We start from the raw sequence: 15,098 nt of genomic DNA, 5'->3' as shown, positions 1-15,098 counted from the left end.
CTGTCATATCCTGACCAGCATGGACTTCCTTCTTCCTTTCTGCTACCTCAACGAGGTCATTCACTCCTTTCTCTCTCTCTCTCTCTCTTTTTTTAAAAGAAACCTTTTCCTCTCCATCTGTGCCTGGGATGCAGATACTCTTGCTTTTCCCTCATCAGTTCTGGCTGAGCTCATTGTTCAACCTATTGTTTCTCATGGATAGGGCTTTGCATTAGAAAACCATAATCTAATCACTAAGCAAAAACAGGGAGTGGAATATTTTGTTTGCATTCAGAGGCTTTTCATTTACTTTTGTCATATTTTCTTTGTTTTGTTAACATCCATATTTTCAAACATCCATGTTAGTAAAGTCTGCTTTGAATTCGTCCATATTAACTATGGCTAACCACAATGAGACAGAGGTTTTGTCTCTCCCTTAAATACCATCAGTTTGCTCTTTCCACTGCTTTTGCCCTGCTTCAGGTAGCTCCTCGAAATTAATTGGGAAATCGATTTGACTTTTTAACCTTTATGTGTAAAAACTCTTGTGGTATTCTTCATCGGGGTCACTGGTATGGTGTTTAAAGTTACCCTTATTTTTCCATAAAACAAAATCATTTGCCTCAAATCTTTTTATTTGTATTCATGTCTTATTTTAATTGAGGTATAATTGATATTTAACATTATATTAGTTTCAGGTATACTACATACTGGTTTGATATTTGTGTGTATTGGGAAATAATCGCCACAATCAGTCTAGTTAACAATCTGCCAACATTCATAATTACAGAAAATTTTCCTTCTTGTGATGAGGACTTTAAAGATTTACTCTCTTAGCAACTTTCACATATGCAATATGGTATTAACCCTGATAGCTCAGTTGCTAAAGAATCTGCCTGCAATGCAGGAGACCCCAGTTTGATTCCTGGGATGGGAAGTTCCCCCGAAGAAGGAATAGGCTACCCACTCTAGTATTCTTGGGCTTCCCTGGTGGCTCAGAAGGTAAAGAATCTGCCTGCAATGCGGAAGACCTGGATTCTGTCTTTGGGTTGGGAAGATCCCCTGGCGGAGGGCATGGCAACCCACTCCAGTATTCTTGCCTGAGAATCTCCATGAACAGAGGAGCCTGGCAGGCTACAGTCCATGAGGTCACAGAGTCAGACATGACTGCGTGACTAAGCACAGCACATTATTAACTCTAGTCACCAAGCTGTAATCTCAAATTCTTTTAAGAGGGTGGGATATTAATAAACAAAATAATTCTGTAGACTGATGCTTCTTATCCTTTAGTGAGCATGAGAATTATCTGGAGTTAAAACACGGATTGCTGGGCCCAGCCACAGAGACTTTGATCACAAAGTGCCACTGCTTCTCCAAGCGTTACCAGCGGAAACCAATATAAAGAGAAGCTTGTTGAGGTGTTAAGTGTATAATCATTGACCAATGATAGATAATAGAATCGTATGAATCCTATGTTACTACCTATTATTTAAATAATAGCAGTTTTAAAAACTCTATCCCTTAATAAGTTTTAAAGCATGGTATACACAGTATAAACGTTAAAAAAAAAGCACAAAATATGTATATCAGAAATTAAACTGTTCCTTCTTTCCAGATCTCCACACCCACTTTGAAGAATCAAGCATGTTTAATATCTTGTTAGAGTATGTGCACTTAACATTTTGAAAGAAGCTGGGAACTGCCCTCTATCTAATAGTTTATGCCAGTTTATACTTCCATCTACTATTATATAGATGCTTATTTCTCCACACTTCAATGGTATCGAATATCCAAAATTTTGATCTGCCAATCTGACATGTAAAAAATGACATCTAATCTTTATTTCACTTTGTGTTGCATTAAATTGTGGCAGAAGTTAAACAACTTTGAGTAGCAAGACTGGGCAATCTATTAATTTTGTGCAAAAGCTGATTGGTTTTTAAATTCGACTTCATACTTGCATCCAAGCAAAAGTATCTGCTTTTTTTGTTCACCTTTGGTTGAATCTTGCTTCGAAAAGTGCCGCGTCACCTCCTTTTGAACATAAAGAAACAACTATGGTAACTCTCCTTGTCTGCCCTTTTCCTCCTTTCCCCCAGGAAATTTGATTTTTTTTTTTTTCGGACAATCTTTTGAAAAATGAAGGCTTAGATGTAGATTTTTTTATGGTCTGTATAGAAAATAATACATCTCCAAACCCAAGCCCTGCTTATGGAAAATGACAGCTGACAGCTAAACGGAGGTTATAGGAAATCAAAGAAAATGTTCACTACAGTGCAACGCACCAAAGCTGAATTTTCCTTAAATTGTTTATTGATGCTCACTTGAAAGAAACACACACACACACCCCCCCCCACCCAAGACTGCTTTGTGAAATCAAATGTATTTCCTGCCTTCTTCTTTCCTCTGGACGCTTACCACCAGCCTATTTATAGCCCAGGAAAGGAAAAAGCACTGCTGGAGGCAGGAAAACTAAGTCCAGAAAGAATAGGAGGAAGTGTGCCTGCCATTTAGCCAAACAACCTTTAATTCATTGAGCTCAAAGCTTAGCGGCTTCGCTGTTGTCGTGAGGCATAAACAGCTTGCAAATTAGAATTTTTTTCTCTCCCCACGTTTGCATTGGATTTGGGCAATGGAGATGAAGGCAGCATTTTAGAAGAGAGAACAGAAATCTCTAGGTGTTTAGACACGTGAAAGAGGAACTGGTGAGGGGTTGGTGAAGCAGACCGGAGAGGATGAGCTGGAAATGATTCCGTGCCTGCGATTTAAGGTAAGCGTTCTTTTCAAGACAGTCTGCTGTTGTGTCTGCATACATATCAGGTGCTATGGAGATTAGCCCTGGATGGTGTGTATAATTTGAGGGCAGAGTCTCTTGACGAGCTCATGAGCTTTGCTTTTATCGCTGAAGAAATGGGGAAATTTCTTTCAGCCTTAGTTGTGACATCTTCAGTTTTTAACAATAATATTTTTAAATAGTTGTTTCTTTAAAATAGTTTTGTCTCCACTAAGTTTTCTTTGGTTTCTTTGTCACCAGAGGATTAAATAGTATAAATAACTTCACTGAAGGTCATTTTTGAAAAATCATTTCTTGATATTTGTCTGTTTTTCTATCCTTTTCAAAGTACCTATTAATATTCCACATAACAATTTTTGAATCAATACTGGTTTTAGAATACATTGAACAGAGAGGCCCTCAAGAAAAGTGGTCTATTTTAGAAAAGTTATTTTAACTAAAATTTAAATTTTGTATAACATTCAGCGAAGATTGAATTTTTTAATGCAAAGCTTTTCCTAAACATGAATTTTCAGACTAAGGAAAACCCTCTAGAAGCATAAAACAAACCAGCACTTAACAGCTCCAGTGATAGAGACTGTTCACAATAATTACTTACATTTAAATTATTATTTCAAAATATTCATTCAACATATATTTTCTGAGTGACCTGAAAAATTGTTCCTGGGTTTGGAAGTCGAAAGGTCAAAAGGGAATGGATTATATCCAAGAGCAGCTGATGCCGCCCACAAAAACTTGGAAAGCTCCTAGGGACATTCCAACTCTTTTAACATTTTTTTGCCATCACACAAGTACGTTTGTTTAGATGATCCACTGTATTTGCATCCCCCACTGATTATATTCACATTTGTGTCCTGGAAAAACTTGATTAATGTTTCTATGATGTCAAACAAAGGAATAAGGTTCTGGTGGTTTATTGAAAAGGAAAAGCAGAAGGAAATGTGTTGCTGTTATTTTGGTTTATCCCCGTTTGAGATTGGTATGTTTAGAATCTGTCTTAAGAAGATAGCAAAACTGGAAGCCAGAAGAGCTGAGCCAGCCAGATTGAGACTAATGCAGGAGGCCAAGGCTGAGTTCTGTCTCGATGTGGATTTTATTGCCTGTTCTCCTTCCTGGAAGAATTTAAGGGTTATTTTCTTCTGATTAGAAAATTATAATTCATTCCATGGAAATAGCAAAGTATAATATCCTTGAGTAGAAAGAGCAATATTTCTTAGTTAAAGCTAGGTAGTAAAAAATAGAGGGAAATAAAATTAATCTGGACAAATATGATGAGTCTGAAGAAACAGAACAAACTCTTAGCCCTTGTTTCCAGGACTCTCTAATTCTGCAAAGTCCTGAATTCAGTACTGAATCCATTTTATTATTTCCGCAAAATAAAGTCTAAGGTAACCTAATTAATTGCCATTCCATGTGGGTCTAGTGAGAGAAACACTGCTTACAGTGATTCTGATTTCTCTGTGTATGTTGAACTTTTTCCTCTTGCAATTTCAAAACAGCATTCTCATTTGTTGTATTCGTATGTTTACATTATGAGAATAAAATTGTTATAAACACTGTTGAAGGCTTAAATAATAAAACTATGAGCTATGTATTTTATTCTAAGAATATGTATCTTTTCCAATTTTAAAAGTTCTGTTTTTGGTCATTAGTTTCTGGATGCCCATAGATGCTTATAAATGTATCCATGAAGTGCCAGTTATTTAAAATAGATTTCTTGAGAATCGCTTAATAGTTTTACAATTTTCTAGATGTATTCTCAAGTTCCTGAGATTATAGTACATTATTGTTGTTGTTGTTTACTCACTAAGTCATGTCCCACTGCAACCACATGGACTGTAATCTACAAAACTCTGTTCCTGGGATTTCCCGGACAAGAATACTGGAGCGGGTTGCCATTTCCTTCTCCAGGGAATCTTCCCTACCTGGGGATTGAACTCGCATCTCCTGCACTGCGGGCAGATTCTTTACTGCTGAGCCACAAGGGAAGCCCATAGTATATTACTAGAGTTAGCTAATTTTGAAAAAAAAAAAGCAACTTTTTTAGCTTCTCTATTAATTAAAAGCATTTACTTCTTGGCTTCCAGCATAACTCCTACAACTACTATGTGCTTACAGGTTACACAGTACAGCCGCCACTTGACACTCATTGAAATATAAATGACATCAGATTGCTGAAGAGGTAGAGTGCAGTTTAAAGAAATGTAGATTTCACAAAACCTACAATTTGTAATCCACAACTTGTAGGATGTATTGAAGGAGGACATGGGGAGAAGCGTCCCACGCCAGGCAGCCATACCCACCTGGCCTGATGCTGTGGGAGCAAGGGGAGCTGCAAATTGATTTTCATGGGTCTATGAGCACCTTAAATCCAGATGAGTGACCTCTGGAGGTTCTTTTTCTCCTATACTCTTATCCCTTCACATCCTATATTACAGATCAGCAGTAACACCACCAAAGCATATTTATTAAGTTCTTCTACTTATAATCTCTACCTTTGATAAACTCAACATTAACGTGGAGAGTTGGAATTATACAGAACACAAGGCATCCTATATATGGAACCAAATGAATGATGTGGATGATTACAAGTTCTGATCCTGGCAGGCTTCTTGGAGGGAAGAAATTGAGCTCAGACTTGAAGGGCAGATCTGATGGGTATGGCTAGAGATAAAAGCCTCCAAGATAAGAATGGAACCGTGTGCATGGGAAGGGAGAGAAGAGTACTTGGGTTGCCAAATGAAATACAGGATTCCCACTGAAATGTGAATTTCAGATAAACGACATATACTTTTCCTAGTAAGAGTATGTGCATGAGGTCTGTTGATTGAGATATACAAAATATATTTGTTGTAGATCTGGTTCACATTTAACTGGGAGTCCTGTGTTTTTTATTTCCAAATCTGGTCACCCTACCAGGGAACTCTGTGTCAAGCAGCTTGATAGAAGCAGAAGCAATGCACATATGGAAAAAATGAAAAGTGTCTGGAGGAGATTGAGGTCAGACTGCGGTGGGACAATAACGCTAGACTAAGGAATTTAGAATCTAATTTGAAGACACTGAGGAGACACTGAGGGTTTTGAAATGGGAAATGACATCAATAAGATCTGGTCATTCAAGGCAGGACCTGCTGGGGCAGAGAGAACAGCTCACCGAGGTCTGGGTGTTGGTGACAAAAGAGAGAAAGAAACCAGTCAGATGAAGACACGTTAGAGAACAAATCCACGTGTCTTGTAAACTAATTGGGTATGGATCTGGGAGGAGAGGAAGTGTTAGAAAGGATATTATGTTTAATTTAGAGTCCATTCAGAGAAATAGTCAGAGATAGCAGCAGGTCAGGGAATTGGTGAGGGAGGCAAGGATTTTGGTCTCAGACATATTAAATTTGAGGCAATGATGGGATAATCAGGTAGAAATAGATAATCAGGTAGAAACACTGGAAATGGGAAATAGCTTAGGAGAAAGGTAAAGCCTGGAAAGATTGATAAAGCCAACACTGATGGAGATTTTCTTTATGCCAAGCTTTTTTTTTTTTTTAATATCCATTCTCTATGTAATGCTCACAACTACCTATGAGCAGATTCCACTGCCAGCCACATTGTACAAATGAGAACACTGAGGCTCAGAGAGGTTAAGTGACTTGTCCATGATTGCCTTGTTAGAGACAGAAAATGGAACCCAGGTGTCCATATGCCCAAAGCCATGTTCCCGCTCATTCCCATGGAGAATGTTGAGTATCTTCGGTGGATTCACTTCCTCCGTCTACAAAGATCTAAAGGCACAGTTGTTCATGCTGTAACCCAAATCTTATTTTTTTAATTAATTTATTTATTTTAATTGGAGGACAGTCATTTCACAACACTGTGGTGGCCCCTGCCACACATCAACACGGACCAACTAGATGCCTGGTCTTTGTACCTCACTGTGGTAGCCCTCAGAATTCTGCACCTTTTAATCTCTCTGAGGAAAAGGGAATAGTTTATACACAGAAAACTTCCCATTTATTTATTTGTATATTTATTACGCAAATTGTTTTTCCCTTCAGCGCCTTGTTTTTAGATTGTTCCTCGGTTATTTGGTGAAATAAAAATTACCATGAAGAGAAAACAGGACCAAGGGTGTTAAACTCCTCTCCCTGTCTCTGGCTGCCCTCTAGTGGCAGAACCAGGTTACAACGCTTAGCTCCGGTCTGGGAATGTGCTGCTGCTACTGCTGCTAAGTCGCTTCAGTCGTGTCCTACTGTGTGCGACCCCATAGACGGCAGCCCACCAGGCTCCCCCGTCCCTGGGATTCTCCAGGCAAGAACGCTGGAGTGGGTCGCCATTTCCTTCTCCAATGCATGAAAGTGAAAAGTGAAAGTGAAGTCGCTCAGTCGTGTCCGACTCTTTGCGACCCCATGGACTGCAGCCTACAAGGCTCCTCCGTCCGTGGGATTTGCCAGGCAAGAGTAGGGGTGGGGTGTCATTGCCTTCTCCGCTGGGAACCTTAGTTCCTTAGGAAACCAAGTCAGAGTCAGCAGAAACATCTGTGGGCTCCTAAAAGGTTTGGAGTCTAGTTGTGCTAAGAGATTCTGGAAATGGACTTCATAGAGTATACTTACACGGTTCCAGATGGCTGGCTTGAAGGGTATCCCGTTCTGGATTTATTAAACTTGGTAATCATTAAAGGTATTTCACTTATTTATCCTGTTAGGAAAGTAAAAGCTGAAAGTCTCTCAGCCGTGTCTGACTCTTTGAGACTCCATTGACTGTAACCTGCGGGGCTCCTCTGTCCATGACATTCTCCAGGCCAGAATACTGGAGTGGGTCGCCATCCCCTTTTCCAGAGGATCTTCCCAACCCGGGGATCCAACCAGGGTCTCCTGCATTGCAGGCAGATTCTTTACCATCTGAGCCACCATCAAGTTTGGTTATGAAATTTTTAATACGCAATTGTGCCTTGATTGTTAAGAAAATTTCCTAGACTTATTATTCTAAATGTTTATTTAAAAATACACCATATATTTTCTCTTAAAATATAGTCTATCTTTTAGGAATGTATCCTAAGGAAATATTCATATATTGAGACAAAAATGTATGTAAAAGAAAGTTTGTCTACTTGAAACAGAAAAGTTTTGGAAAATATACAAAGTTAGGGAATTGACAAATAATAGTCCACAATATGGAATTACAAATAGCCATTAAATTACATTAAAATATTTAATGGCAACAGTAACTGTTTGTAGTAAATGTATATATGAAAAAAGAAAAGACAAAAATGTTATATTCGTGGCATGATCCCATTTTCTTACAAATTACAAATGTATATATGAAAAAGAATTAAGAACTAAAAATCTATATACTAAACTGTTAGCAGTAAGAATCTCTGGTCAGTGGGGGTAATGGTGATTTTTATTTTCTGCTTTCTCTCTGGGATAAGCACGCACTACTTTTATAATCAGGTATGAAAACCAATATGTTTTGAAACAGTGGAGAACTAAGTCCCGATGCTCTAATTTCTTGCTTTCATGACTGACAATCAGGTTTGTGCTAATTCAGCCCCATTTAGGCTTCTCTGCCCAGTAAGGAGCTGTATCCTGTTTGTGACAGCATAATTCATTGTAATGGAAAAGATTATGATGCACTAGTCTGGTCTATGACTTCACTGTATTCACTGGCAACAGGAAACACAGACAGACACTTGTTTTTTTTTTTCATAATTGTTTTAGCAATAATTGACAATTGGAGGAAATGAATGGCAGAAAACAATTATGGGCAGACAAGACGGTCAGCAAATCAGACTGGGAAATGCAATGAAGCCCGTCTTAGTTCTATTCGTGCAACAATTTCAGAACATTATAAAGATATTATTGTTTTGTTTTCAACCTACTTCTGAAATCACTATTGTTTTTAGTAGCAGTTACACAACTCTTTGCTGGCAGCAATAACCCCCAATGTGTTTTAAATTCAGTAAACTGGTAATTGCACGTCAGGGATTTGGGACTGAATTTTTTTATCTATGTTGATGTTCAGGATCAGTGTGAACTTCTCAGTGTGCACCATGTGTCCGGTTATAGTACTGCTACAATAATAACCAGCCCCCTGTTGCCCATACACAGGGTCTGAAAAGCTTTATTTTCCAGTAAAATTTAGAAAATCAAATTCATGTTTCTATTTTCTGTGAAAAGATCGCTTGTCTTTGTTTTAGCAGCAATGGTGAGGGAAACAACAAAAAGTCAAAACAAATGAATTCATGATTCACTGTCTTGTTTCCGTGCTGTGAAATGAGTACGATTAACAGCGACTGAGATGAAAATGGATGTGTTATCAACTGGGAAAGAGCTTAAGTAAGGCAGGTATTACATACACCGCAGTGACATTTCTCTCAACCAGTGGCTCCTGTAGCTAGACATGGCTTAACTGTCCTGCTGGGTATTATTAAATGTTTGGATGTAAAAACTAAACACGAAGGAGCTGCTTTAACCTTTACTCCTTTACTGTTCTCCTCTGATTACTCTGATTTGGAGTAAAATTCTGCAGCAACTCTGAACTCCAGTCTGAAAGGCCAATTATTGGCCATGTGACTTAATGAGGAAGCCTCTAGACCAAACACTGTCCACTAGAAATATAAAGTGAGCCACAAGTGTGGGCCACGTGTGTCAGTTTATATTTTCTAGTGGCCACATTAAGAACTTACATAGTCAGGTCAAAATTAATTTTAGGAATCTCGTTTGTTGAACCCATTATATCCAAAACATTATCATTTTGACTTGCAATCAATATAAAAGATTAGTAACGAGACATCTTACCTTCTTCTTTGGTACTAAGTCTTTGAAATCCAGGGTGTATTTCATGCTTGCCACCACTCTCGGTTCAGATGGGCCTTATTTCATGTGCTCAGTGGCTTCAGGTGCCCTGTGGCTACTGTATGTAGTGGGCAGTGCGAATCTCAACAGCAGAGCTTCCATGGCTTCATAAATGGCATGTGAATTTTGGACTGTGAGATTCCGCTATCTGTTCAGGACTCATGGTCTTCTCCATTCTGATGCACTCATTAGGCCAATCTTACATGTATCAGCTAAAACTGAATAACTGAAAAGCAAGCAAAGGATTGACAGTTTCTGAGTTTTGTGCTCTTAGAACAATCCAACTGCTTGTTGCATCAGCTGGAATGCTGCGTAACTATGGATTCCTCAATTGAGAATAAGGGTGAGAGGTTTTAAAAAACTCTCAGACTTTGAAATCTGGATTATGTGATTATAAGGAACTTTATTTTATCATGATGTTTCCAAGTGAATTTAGGCATGCAAACAGATGGCATTACACAGCTTAAACTTCTAGAAATCATTATAGATATTAATAATGTGTACAACAGTACAAAGAAAGAAATCTTTAGCAGTTCTCATATGCACACATACACAGACTTCTACCATTGTGACCATTTCTGATGTCTTTTATGCATTCTGCATTGTCTTATTTGAAGGGGAGGAAGTATGCTTAAATAATCTTGTATAGCTACTATGCCCTGGGGACTCTCATGCCAGTCAGCTGGAGTGATAAAGATAGCTCTGTGTGCTAAGTATGGAGATGCAAAAATAGAACTGATGGAAGTGGATAAAACTAAAAGACATTGTAGTTTCTTAAGGCCCCGCCAACGTCAGAGACCTGGAAACAAGGCCTTCTGAAGTCCTGGCAAGGAGTCACAGTCAACTGAAACAATCATATTTTAGGTTCATTGCTTATTCCATGAAGGTTTGGTTATGGAGCTAGATTTAAAACAATCAGAAAATTCTAAAATCATGATAAAGTTTAAAGACATTTAAAATATAAATAGTAACCATCCATTGCATGATATATAAATCAGAAGTGTTTCAAAAGCATGTTTTTTAAGAATGTTCTTGGTTCCCTGAATCGACTTTCCATTTTTCCTAAAGGGGAGGGAGGAGGGAGGAGGGTTCAGGATGGGGAACACATGTATGCCTGTGGCGGATTCATTTTGATATTTGGCAAAACTAATACAATTATGTAAAGTTTAAAAATAAAATAAAATTTAAAAAAGAAAAAAAAAAAAAAAAAAAACAAAGTTATAAAGAGTGATTGGTATGTGCACCTAAAATATCATATGCTTACAGTGAAATCATTACAATGTATTTAGAATGTACTACATTAAATTATTTTGCTTTAATTATAATTTATTATAAATGTGCATTATTACTCCAATGCATTTACAATGAAATATAATTAGTAACATTTTGTTTTACATTAGTACATTATACCATACAGCACTATGTTGATAATTATATTAATACATTAATAATATATTAATAATTAACCCAAACAGGGCTTTCCAGGTGGCACTAGTGGTAAAGAACCCGCCTGTCGATGCAGGAGACATAAGAGATGTAGGTTCGATCCCTGGGTCAGGAAGACCTGCTGGAGAAGGACATGGCAGCCCACTCCAGTGTTCTTGCCTGGAGAATCCCATGGACAGAGGAACCTGGTGGGCTACAGTCAGTAGGTTTGCAAAGAGTCGGGCATGACTAAAGCAACTTAGCATGCAAACAGAAAAATAGTATATCAAATCAATTTACAATCTCCATCTACTCAAAGCAAAAGCACTGACGGAGAATCTAGAAAGTGCCGGGTGTTCTGTCAGGTACCAGGACAAGCATAAAAGATAAATTGTATTTATTTTGTTTGTCATTGTCAGTGGGACAGAAGCTTCACTAGAGAAGAATGAGGAAATAGATGGAATTCTTTCCTACGGGAACAGCCTTGTTATCTGCGTTAGTCCTAGGTGGAGAAGACCTTTTCATTTCTGTGTCTAATTTTAACTTCTTAACTTTGAATTTGCCTGTTTTTTTTTTTTTCCATCCTTAGGACCAAGTACCTCTCTTCAGGGTGTAGCCACAATTAGGAGCTTTTTCGATTCCCATATAGGGCGTGATTTTCCTAAGTCGCATTTGGCAGAGAGGTAGAAGAGACGAAGGTGAGAGAAAGGTTGTGGTGAAAGAGAACACGGGGCCACATGAGAAAGAGCGTTCGCCAAACTGGCTCGGTTCTGCTTGTGGGGGGTGGTGGGGGCAGGAAGGCAGGGCACAGGGGAACCAGGATTTGGATCATTCTGTGAATTTTCCTCTGCAGCTTCCAGAAGGGGAAAAGGAGGGGTGGAGGCCTGTGCAACTGACCTTTGCGTGTAGAGCGTACTTTCCAAGCCAGGGTTTTGTATCTTGGTGAGCGCCATTAACTGTTGGATTCTGTAGTACAGCCATTGCTTTTGCTCTTCACTAGTAAATGAGAAGCAGGTGCAAGGTCAGGTATTAACTGGCCTTTAGGCGAAATCAAGAAGCCTGGGGCGAGTGGGGCCACTGATTGAGCTCACAAACCAGCAAGAGAATTCAGGGACGTACAGGTGAGTTGAGACTACCCCGTTCCTCCCTTCCCGTCACCACTGCTCCTGTGTTTGCGCCTTTCCCCTTATTCAAGGGCTCACTCCAGGGGACTGCCCTGGCAGTCCAGCGGTTAAGGCTTCGCCTTCCGACACGGGGTGCAGGCTTGATTCCTGGTCGGGGAGCTAAGATCTCACATGCCTAGGGGCCAAGAAACCGAAACATAAGCAACAGAGCAATATTATAACTAATTCAATAAAGACTTTAAAAATGCTCCACATCAAAAAAAAAAGTATTTAAAAAAAGTGGGTGGGGGGACTCATTTGAGCTGACTTCCTTTCCTCAGAGTCTCCTATCCACAGGGGATTGGTTGCAAGACCCCTCTGAGGTACCTCAAGTCCTTTATGTAAAATGGCATAGAGTTTGCATTTAATGTAAACATCCTCTACTTTAAATCAACACCTCCAGATCTTGTAATACCTAATACAGTGGGTGTGCTGGGGAAGTAGTTGTTGGTTTGTGGCAAATTCAAGTTTTGCTTTTTGGAGCCTTCTGAAAAAGTTTTTTTGAACCCACAGATACAGCATAACTGACTGACTATAATCTGTCTTGGGGGTTGTTGTGACTTTATTGAATTAACAGTTGTTAAGTAGAACCCCAGGTGTAGGATGGTAAGCAAAACACAAGACTATAAGAGAAACTGAAATAGGTTTATCGTCAAGATGTACATGGCAGGCCTGAAGGGAGGGGTCAAGGAAGGGGGCAGGCTCACGACCTAGGGCACAAGCTTTTATTAAGGTGGAGTCCGTGGGTGGACTGCTTTGAGGTTCCTGAGCTAAGCTCAGTCCAAACCCCAAAGGCAGGATTTTGGTAAGTTCCATGGGGTGTCTTAACTTAGTGACACGGGGGAAGGCTCTTGGAGGTTGGGGAGACTGTTGATCACAGGGGTTATTGGGGAAGTCATATGGGCTTCCTTGATAGCTCAGTTGGTAAAGAATCCACCTGCAATGCAGGAGACCCTGGTTCGATTCCTGGCTTGGGAAGATCCGCTGGAGAAGGGATAGGCAATCCACTCCAGTATTCTTGGGCTTCTCTTGTGGGTCAGCTGGTAAAGAATCCACCTGCAATGCAGGAGACCTGGGTTCAATCCTTGGGTTGGGAAGATCCCCTGGAGAAGGGAAAGGCTACCCACTCCAGTATTCTGGCTTGGAGAATTCCATGGACTATATAGCCCATGGGGTCAAAAAAGAGTCGGACACGACTGAGCGACTTTCACACTTACCAGGAAGTTACATTTGCCTGTGGCTCTTTTGGCTGTCTTCTAGGGCACACCCTTGCGTGGGGGGCTAGTGTGAATTTAAGGCACCCTGCGGGCCTCTTTAGCCAAACAAAATGGATGCCAAGGCAGCAATACCATGGAGTAGCTTAGGTGAACACTTGGCAGAGGACAACACACTGCCTGGGATCTTAGCCAAGTTACAATGAACGTAAGCTACATTGGTTGTAAGAAAAAAATATACCTCACAGAAGCACAAGAAATAAGCTGAGGCTGCCAGGGGCCTCCACCCAGAAACCAGCTGATCAGGGGCCTGGGACCCGACAGGAGAGCTTGACGGTTCCAAACTTCCAGTCCTTCTGGGAGGTTCTGCTTCTCTCTCCCTCTGTCTCTCTCTCTCTCTGACTCCCTCTCTCTCTCTTTCCAGCTTTCCCTGTCTCACCAAGCACAGGGAGAAAGAGGATGTCCATCTGTGTGAATGTCCTTTGAATGTTCAAGCACTGGTAGTTCTAAATTCCAGACTCTCTTGTAAAAAAATCTGATGATCCGACTGGCCTATACTTGCATCAGGTGTCAATCCCTTCTCTAGTCATTTATGGCCTTGGGAGTGGAGGTCACTAGACTAATCCTGCGGATGGGGGCAGTTTTCAGCAAAAAGGGGCTTGAGCTGGTATGCTCCAAAGCTGTTACACCCCTGGCATTGAGGTGTAACAGGGCTCTTGACTTTTTTCTGACCTCTCTCTCTCTCAGGCCCTAACCAATGTGTCTCCTAATTTTCCGTGAAATTGCCATGTGTTTTCCCTCTCTGTAGACTTTCCTGTGCTGACCTGGCCAGTTAGGGTTATGTCACCCCTCTCCTTTCTCTCAATCCAAAGCATCTGTTTCCAGACGCTTCACAGAATCGCTCGCTTTGATAAAACTATTACCAGTCTTCTGTGACCTCGCCCACTTTCAAAATACTGTAACACACGGTCTATTGTCTAATATATTTAATCACATGATGTTTACTGGTATTTCTTTCGCTTATTCAGCTATTATTTGACTTTATAGTTAACTTTCCAGGAATTTGTTCTCTCTTCAAGCTAATTATGAATTCCTTGAGGTATGAGCCATGTTTTGTTTTTCCTTTTCTAAAACTCCCTCTGGAGTAGGTCAGTGTTCCGAGAAGCACAATTCACAGTAGCCAAAGAGTGGAAACAACTCAAGAGTCCACCAACAGATGAATGGATAAACATATAATGGTATAAATGTTTGATGGAATATTCTTCAGCCATAGGAAGGAATCAAGTTCTGGTATATACTACAACATGGATGTATGTTGAAAAAAATATATACTAAGTGAAATAATCCAGACACAAAAGGAGAAATATCATATAATTTCACTTAGGTTAAAATCTTGAAAAAAAAATAAAATCTTGAATAGGCCAGTCATAGAGACAGAAAGAGGTTGTTGGAGGCTCGGGACAGGAATGAGTGGAGAATTATTCCTTAATGGTTATAGAGTTTCTAATCAGGGTGCTAAAATATTTGTGGAAATAATGGTGGTGGTTGCACAACATTGTGAGTGTGACAAATCCTACTGAACTGTAAGCTTAAAAGTGGTTAGGGTCAGAGTAGCAGTTTTTTGTTCCATATATCTTGCCACTATTTAAAAATTATAACAATGCAATATACTGAAATC

At 39.7% G+C, this 15,098-nt stretch overlaps 1 protein-coding gene across 1 annotated transcript in view; it reads left to right on the top strand.

Annotated features, from left to right (window-relative positions):
- Nucleotides 1-2,465: 2,465 nt before the first annotated feature.
- The window catches only part of RASGRP3 (RAS guanyl releasing protein 3), a 124,668-nt gene continuing 112,035 nt past the window's right edge, over nt 2,466-15,098 (top strand). Inside the window, exon 1 of the mRNA XM_005892997.3 lies at nt 2,466-2,749. The gene's annotated coding sequence lies outside the window, so the exon portion shown is untranslated. The remainder of the gene's footprint in view (nt 2,750-15,098) is intronic.

The sequence above is a fragment of the Bos mutus genome, chromosome 11, assembly GCF_027580195.1.
Source record: "Bos mutus isolate GX-2022 chromosome 11, NWIPB_WYAK_1.1, whole genome shotgun sequence".
NCBI lineage: Eukaryota > Metazoa > Chordata > Mammalia > Artiodactyla > Bovidae > Bos > Bos mutus.
This window is presented reverse-complemented; position numbering and strand designations above follow the sequence as displayed.